Below are 8,511 nucleotides of genomic sequence, written 5' to 3'. Positions count from 1 at the left end.
TATTAACAGAACACGGCACAGTTGCGTAGTAATTTGGGTAGATGGATATATAAAGAAAAGGAGAAAGAATCACTGGTGCTTCCAAGAACAAGATTATTACACAGTCCCTTTGTTTCTGCAGTCATGTCAGCTGACAGGCTTCTCATTATCTCTGATGCTAAGTCTCCAGAGAGGCTGTGTGGAACAATCTGTACTGCAAATAGCTTCTCTTTTTTTAAAAGAGAAAATTTCTTAGTGAAATATGGGGAAGGATGTATAGCAAACTGTTGTCACTAATTACTTCTGAGTGGCATGGTAGTGGAAATAGAAAGTCATAGTAGTGGTGATGGTGACAGGGCGATCTCAACCTGTTTTACTTAGACATTTCTCATGGTCTGAATACCACAAACATTAAGAATAAAGCAAATGTAATAGATTTTAATTTTCTTTCAAGAGAATTAGTTATTATGTTTACAATTAGGATTACATAACCTCAACACTTTTAACTAAAAAAGAAAAAAGATGGAATACTAAATGTATAGACGTAAAATCACAATAAAAAAAAAACCCAAACTAAGTCACCTCTCTTAGCGAACAGAGCCATCTCCAGAGTGCTTGCCTTCTAGCTAGTTCTCAATGCTTTATAATGTTATCTTTTTGGTGGTTGCTGCATTTCTTAGCAGATGGGAAGGGACACATATACTTGGTCCATTTCAGGAGGAGAAAAACTTTAAGATAGAAAGTTGCCTACTATGAATAGTTAAATAAATTATGGAACATTCATGTAATATATTAAAGGATGTAGACGTAGTTTGACTTAAAAGATGTCTAAAATATGCTGTAAAATGAAAAAATAAAATGAAAACAATTTAAAATGTCACATAGAACACAGAGACTTACATAAAAAGACTGTATGGCTAAAGGAATTATATCCATGTGGTTGGATTATTGTCACTTGTTTTAACTTTTTATTGTGAAATTTAAACATAAAAGTGTAGAATGCACACACATGGACATATACATATATACCATATACACATATACACAGTGCACACACACATATATTTACAGAAAGACTTTACTCACTCCGGCTACCAGTATATTCCTCTCAAGTGCATCTGTTCTCATCCTACTTCCCTTTTCCCAGGTAGCCACTGTTTGTCTTTTGCTTGACTCATTCCTTTGCTTTAAAAGATGATATACTTTCTATGTATTTTATATGAATAATTTATTGCTTGGTCTGGAAAACCTGAGTAGCACACACAAATCTATTACCTTTAGGTGAAGACTCCCAAGAGAAGATAAAATGAACAGTCTCTGATTCGTTGGCTTCAGGCATCTTTTTATTTTCCAAGAGTCTTTTCTCAGAAAAGTCAGTCTACAAGGTTCTAATTGAGTCCTGAGCAAACAGGGCTCACACTATTATTCAAATTATCTAGCACTGAATTCTCAATAGAGATGTGGTCAGAGAGAGTAGACTGTTTTCTGTTTTATTCTTTTAAGGTCACTATGACTACTTTTTAAGTCTCAGGTTCATCTGAAGACAGAATATTTTTGTGGAAATGAAAACAGTAAATTTGCTTGCTTCAGGATATGGGGCATTTAGGGGAGAGCAGGAACTTCATCAGCACATAAGACAAAAAAACATGCATATAATCTGTGTTATCCTTGCCCAAGCACTCTGTCATTGGCTAAAAGAATTACTATATGAATAGAACCCTTGTGCATCTATCTCTTGGGTGACACTACTCCAGCCTGGGTGGTTGCATATACCCCTTTGCACATCTGCCACTCTGGGATCTCTTTCCTACAGGGTCCAGCAGAAGTAATGCTTGCTTGAGTGTAGTTTGTAGGGTAATATGGGTGTAATAATTTATAGTTTTAATTTGAACACTTCACCTAAAATGTCCTATGGTGTGCTTAAGTGTGATATTGTTATGTTAGAGAATTATATGCTTATGATTTTTAGTAATAAAAAAGGGACATTATTTGTGCTGGATCCTGCTATATTGAGGATTTTTCTTGCCTCTTTGCCTCTTTTCTGGGTTGAATCCTCTGTTTCCTGATATTAATATTTTTTGTTTGCTGGCTTGTTTACTCTTCCTGCTTTTCTAGCACACATCCTCTAGTATATTTTTTGTGAACAAGTGTGAGATATATATATTTTTAAAAGATAGTTTAAGTCTGAAAATATCTATCTAATCTCCATACTTAATTGATACTTTAGCTGGGTATAGAATACTATTTTGGAAATCATTATCCTTCAGAGTTTTGAGTCATTTCTTCAGTGTCTTCTTGCTTCTAGGGTTGCTGTTGAGAAGTCCAAAGCCAACTGATTCCTCATACTGTCTATGTGATTCATTCTTCCCCATTATCCTGTACTCTACCAGAAACATGTAGAATTTTCTTTATGTCACCAGTGTTCTGAAAAACCAAGTTATACCTTGGGATAAACATTTTTGATCCTCAGTGGTGGGTGCTCAGTATCTGGCAATTCACGTTGAATGATTTTATTGGTAATTTTTTCCCCCTTCACTTTCTCTGTTCTCCTTTTTAAAAATATTTTTTTGGGAAACCTATTGTTTAGATGCTGCATCTGATATTTCTCCTAATTCTTTTATCTTTTCATAGCTATTTTCCATTTATTGTTTTTTTTGTTCTACTTTCTGAAAAAAGTTTCTTCTTTTTGACCTACGAATGCTTCTATTTGTTTTTTTTATTTTTGCCATTATGTCTTTTAATTTTCATGAGTGTTTTGTATTCTACATTTTTAAAATAAGTAACTCAGTTTGTGTTGCAGTATCTTCTTTCATCTTTTTGAAAATGCTAAAAAAGGATTAAGGTTTTCTTCTGTTGTAATGTCTCAAAGTCATTCTATCTGTATGTTTGTTTGGATTCTACTTGCTAGGTTAGAGTTTTTCCTTAGATATCTGGTCATCCTTGGCTCTCTGCTAATCATTAAGATATCCTGTCCCCTCTGTGTGAGGTTTCTTGATATTATGCTTTATTGTAGTATGTTTTGGTGGACTCTTGTGAGGGCAACTTGTAATGACAGTTTTTATCAGTTTTTTCTTTGGCCTGAACAGGTTCTCTCAAGAAGAGCCTTTTAGTATTTTGCTTGGGGGAAAAACCTGGTTGCTGGAATTCTAGAACTAAAGCTGCCATTGTTAATTTCAGTATTGGGAATGACTGTAGACACACAGTTTAAAATTAAGGATAGATACCTATGCTTTCAACTGTGCATGGCTTCCAGCCAGATGGCCTGAGAGATTAAATCCCCAAATTTTTGCTGTGATGAAGGAAGGGAAGTTACCCAACAACAAGGATTAGAGTATCTACTTATTGATCTATGGCTTCTCAGTTTTCCCATAGTCCTTTTAATGATAGTCCATTTCCCAATTCTTCTTCAGTTACAGAGGTATCAAATGTTGCCAGTACTTGAGCATACAAGGTTTCTGGGGTATATACAAGGACATTTCACAGTTTTCTCCTCTCTTAGCAGGGGATTTAGCTTTCTTCCATCTACTAAATTAGTTACTACACACCCATCTCCTTTGAAGCATTCAATGTTGTCTTGCTTCCTCTTCTCTTCACCCTTTCTTTGTGGGTTATGTTCTTTAAAAATGTCTTTACTCTGGTTTTAGCGATGCTTGGGGAGAAAACAAATTTCAGTGAATGAATTTTGCCCTCTTAAACTAGAATTGACTTTTTAAATTTTTGTACTCTGTGTTTAATAATTAACATACATTACTTTAATAATCCTAAAAATACTGAAGTCACACTCATTTTGACCCCCTCAAAAGACAAAATAAGTGTTATAATAAACAAAAGGAAGCAAATATTTTTGTGCATCTTTCCAATATCTATATAGGTAGTTAAAAAATTAGAAATTTCTTCAAATTTCTTTCGGATAAGTTAAATTAGTCCATCAGAAGAATGGGATAGTTTTGAGTGGCTTAGATGGTATAATATGCATATAATTAAGAATACATATATACATATTTGCATACACATATATTTAAGAGAATAGGTGTTATTTTGAAAATTTATTTTGGGTAAAGAACCAATATATAGAACAAGCTTAAAAGGAGTGAAACAAAACCCAGGAGTAGAGGCTGCCTGTGCAGCTCCTGCATTCTTCAGGCTTCTAGAGTGTACACTCTGCATCTGTGGGTTAGGGTCAAATGGACAGTGCCTCCCTCTTTGTCCAGAAGTTTCCCTGTTTCCTCACCTAACCCCATATCCTATCGCTTTAGGGCCTTTTCTGCTCAATCATACAGGAACAAAAGGTACTAAATTCATCCAGGTTGTCAGTGATTTAATATACTACAATATATGGTTTATGGACTTGTAAGTTACCAGGGATTTCCTGAAAATGATATGGTACCCTTAGATTATCTCAGTGGTATTCATTTCAGGAGGTAGTATGGGATAGACTTAAAATGAGCTAAGCTGGTGCACTTGGTGGGTTAATTCCAGCAGGCCTAGAGTTGGACTCTCTCCTAACAGATTAAGAAATGTACATCAGCAGCACTGACTTCATGGCAAAGGCACGAAACATTATGGGTATTGCTTTGTATCATGGGTCAGAATTTGCAGAGGTTTGTACCATCTTGACAGTACTGTTTACTGAAAACACTGAGATTAATAATAGCAAGGTTAATGATTTATACAAGAGGGTTCTGTTGTTGAGGCTATGAGAATATTTTATAATTTACTTATCTAGCCTACAGATAGATAATGGCCATCTGGGTAGTTTCCAGCTTAGTGCTACCGTCAACATTAGCACATGTGTTTTGGTACATAAATGTATTCACTTCTCTTGGGTATATACTTAGGAGTAGAATTAATTGGTTATGAGATACCTATGTTTTCAGCTTTAGTAGAGAAGTGGTTATACCAATTTGCACTTGCATGAGATGATTTAGATGGTAGAAATTGTTCCAGGCCTCCTTGGTATATGAGGAAATTTCTTCCTGGATGACACTTTACATACACGAGGAAATCCACTAGTTTTTTAAAAAGGTACTTAACTATATGTTTGCTGGATGGAAGACACTAGCTTGACTGGTTCTTGCTAAATAATTCCTACCATTAACTTACTTTTCTTAACTAAACATATTTATTATTAATGATTTTTATGTTCAAATTCTTTTTTCATTCTATTCTTTTTTAGAACGTATGATGACTAGAACAAGGCAAAGCATCCTCTTGTAATTATGCCTTGCCTCAGATTTCTGAGATCAAATTTGGCCAAATCCTAATGTGTAAAGTATTTTGGAATTTTCTGGTTATTGCAACTTTACGAACTTTTAAAAAGCACCTCCCCATTAGCTACTTTGTAAATTACTGAGAGAGAGAGAGAGAGAGAGAGAAAGAAGCATCTTCCACAGAGCCATGAAATTTTATTTTTCAAAGAGAAACATGATTAAGAGGAAATATGAATTATATCTAATTCATTTTGAAAATTTAGTTAAGTACATGAAAGTTTAGAAAATTAGACTTGCTATGCAAGCCAATTAAATTTAAAATGGGAAAATATGATCATTAGAAATTAAAAAAATTAAACAAATAAAAGACATGCCCAAATTGAGAACCAGTTTTGCTTTTGGGGCACCAGAGAAAGGTATATGGGTTAAGGTACCTCAGAGCAATAAGCTATAAATGCCATTAGAAAAACTTGTCTTTGAAATGTCCCAGAAATGTCCAACTATCAAATGTAAATTAGTGTAGTTGATTAAGTTGAAACAGAAACAACTCCTGTGCACGCTTACCTTTGCTGACTCACTGTGATTTGCAAGTCACAGTGGTACTGAATGAAGTTGCAGGGGAGCCCAGATAATGCTACCAAAACAAGCCCACTTCCCTGGGGTCTTTCTGTGCTATGGTTCTTTGCCTGCTGCCCTTAGGAATTACAGCTTGCAATGCCAGAGTTTGGTAAAAAGGAAAGGAACTCTTTGTTCAAAAGAGTTTTAGAGTAATGGTGGAATGTCACCATTAAAAATCTCAAAATCCCTAACAACACACACACACACACACACACACACACACACACACACACGAGTCCTGCCTTCCCCACTTTGCCCAGCCAGGCCAGTTCATGGGTACCATGTCTCAGGAAAAGGAAATAGATGTCATAGCTCAGCTAGACTCTCGGTTCCTCCCAGTAATCTGTGCTCAGGCAGAACCCCCCCACCCCCTGCCCCCACCTCTACCAACTCTGGTTCCCAGCACCATCAGCTGTGATGCCCCTGAGATCTCCAGTTCTTAATCCAAAACCACATGGCACCTCTTCATGGCCCACCAGCGAGAGTCTTTTCATCCCTTTTCTTTCTTCATGATCTCATATTGTTCCCACATTGTCTCCCATCCCACATAGTTCTGCATTGTCCCCATTGTCTATGGCAGCCTGCCTTTTTATTTCAATCCCAGCCTGGAACCTCCTCCATAATTCTATTTCTGACTCCTCCCACAACTGGATACACCTGCCAGCACTCCCATATTTTCAGCCTATCTTGGCTGCCATAATTAGTCTGGGCAGGTGTGGCCCCATGGAGTGGAGTGAACCATCTCCAAGCTCTCACACAGGTGCTGTAACCAGAGGGAGCTGCCTCCCAATTACATCTCAGGTCAAAGTCATTCCCATCTTCCTAGCTAGCTTGTTGATATGCAAAATAACCATTTTTGCATAAAGATATGAAGATTAGTCTGCTGTCTCTGATATGCAAAATAACTCTCAATGGCCCTGTTCCATGTGTCCCATCCCCCAGCCAGACTTGTGGGGGTGGGGTTATCCTATATTCCTGGATACCCCAAGTTCTGCACCCTGTTACAATAGGGCTTGGCATTGCAAGCTGTTAATTTAGAGGTCTTGGTTTGTCTGTTTAATCTGTTTTATTTTTTACTATTCATTATGGAAATATTCAAATATTCACAGAAATAGCATGGTATAATAAATCTGATATACATATCACCTAGACTCTAGATTCATAATTGGACAATCATGTGTAATAGATACTCACTGCATCCCACCGCTACCCAGATAACGATGAAGCAAAGCCTGGACTTCATAGATACAGTTATTTCATTTTGAGATGTTTCAGCACATCTTTAGAGGACAAGGCCTTTTCTTTAACACTATAATTGTAGTATCATCATATCTAACAAGTTTCCTTGACTTATTTTACTGTTGCATTGATGAGGGAAAATTTGAACACCAGACATCATAGATCAAATAATTAAGTCTTTTGCCTCAAAGCTTCCATTACATTTATTCACAAGTGATACATTTTATGTTGAAAGCTACTGAAGCTCATGGCAGTTTTCTGTTCAATAGCTATTTTTTATCAGTATTGCTCTTACATATATCAATATTTCTTCATCAAATGGCATTGCCTGATGGTGTAGATTTCCGATGGTCCTTTCCCATTACTGCAAAGATGTTTTGATTGGCATATACTGCCCATATTCCAGCCACAAATAATTAGGAATGAATACAAACATAGCATTTTGTTCAGCATTTTAAAATTTCTCCCACATATCAATAGGTCTTTGACAAAAGTAAAAGTGGTATTTCTATCCTTGACACCAGGGATTATCTGATTGAATTGGAATCTCCTGGCCAAGAGTGATTCTAGTGACACCATCAGAGACATTTTGGTATCGGTAACCGAGGAATGCCATTCAGTACTTTGAAAAGTGAGGGTGAGCTGCAGGTCCACAAGCACCACACAATGAGTAATGAATGAAACCAGTACAGTTGCACTTTTGCTATCCAGGAATATTCATATTCTATAGGAAAGAAATGATCTCCACTGATATTTGCTGTATAAAAAACCTGTAGACATTTTTAAGCACCTCAGAAAAAGATGGGTAAAGCTTGCAATGAGTCAAAACAGTTTATTTGGGTATTTTTAGAAAAAGACATTAAGAATTACATTAGAGCCTCTTCATTCTCCTCTAAACCAAGCAAGGACTGGTGTCCTACTTCTACAGGCTATAACTCAAGTATATAGCAGTATGCAGCTGTTCGGTGCCACATTGGAAGGTCATGGGCTGTTTCCCAATTACAACTGGCTATTACGGGGACATGAATGTCTTTGAGGGGAGGCTCTAGTGTACCTAGGAGCTCTTTTGTTCTCCATTGCTCAATGGCAATGATTACTTTTCTCTACCTCGTTTCACTTACACATCATCAGTTGTATGAGTCAGAAGAGATGCAAATACACTACAGTAATAAAACCCAAATACCCCAAAGGCTTATTTTTTACTAACATAAACCTGCCGGGGGTCAAGGCATCTCTCTGGGGGCAGCTGTCCTTTATGTGTTGGTGGAGTTCACTGTGTTTGTGAGGAGACAGGAAAATGACACCATTTTCCTCCCTTTGTTTTTTGTATTATTTTCTCTATAGCACCTCCACATCAATGTGTGCTTCCCTGAACACCTTGGCTATGGAAGAGAAAGCATGGAGAAGGGGAAAATGGCATACTAGTTCCTAACTGCATCCACATGGAAGTGGCATGCACCCCTTC

The sequence above is a fragment of the Phyllostomus discolor genome, chromosome 3, assembly GCF_004126475.2.
Source record: "Phyllostomus discolor isolate MPI-MPIP mPhyDis1 chromosome 3, mPhyDis1.pri.v3, whole genome shotgun sequence".
Lineage (NCBI taxonomy): Eukaryota > Metazoa > Chordata > Mammalia > Chiroptera > Phyllostomidae > Phyllostomus > Phyllostomus discolor.
The sequence above is the reverse complement of the archived record's forward strand: the minus strand, read 5'-3'. Positions refer to the sequence as shown.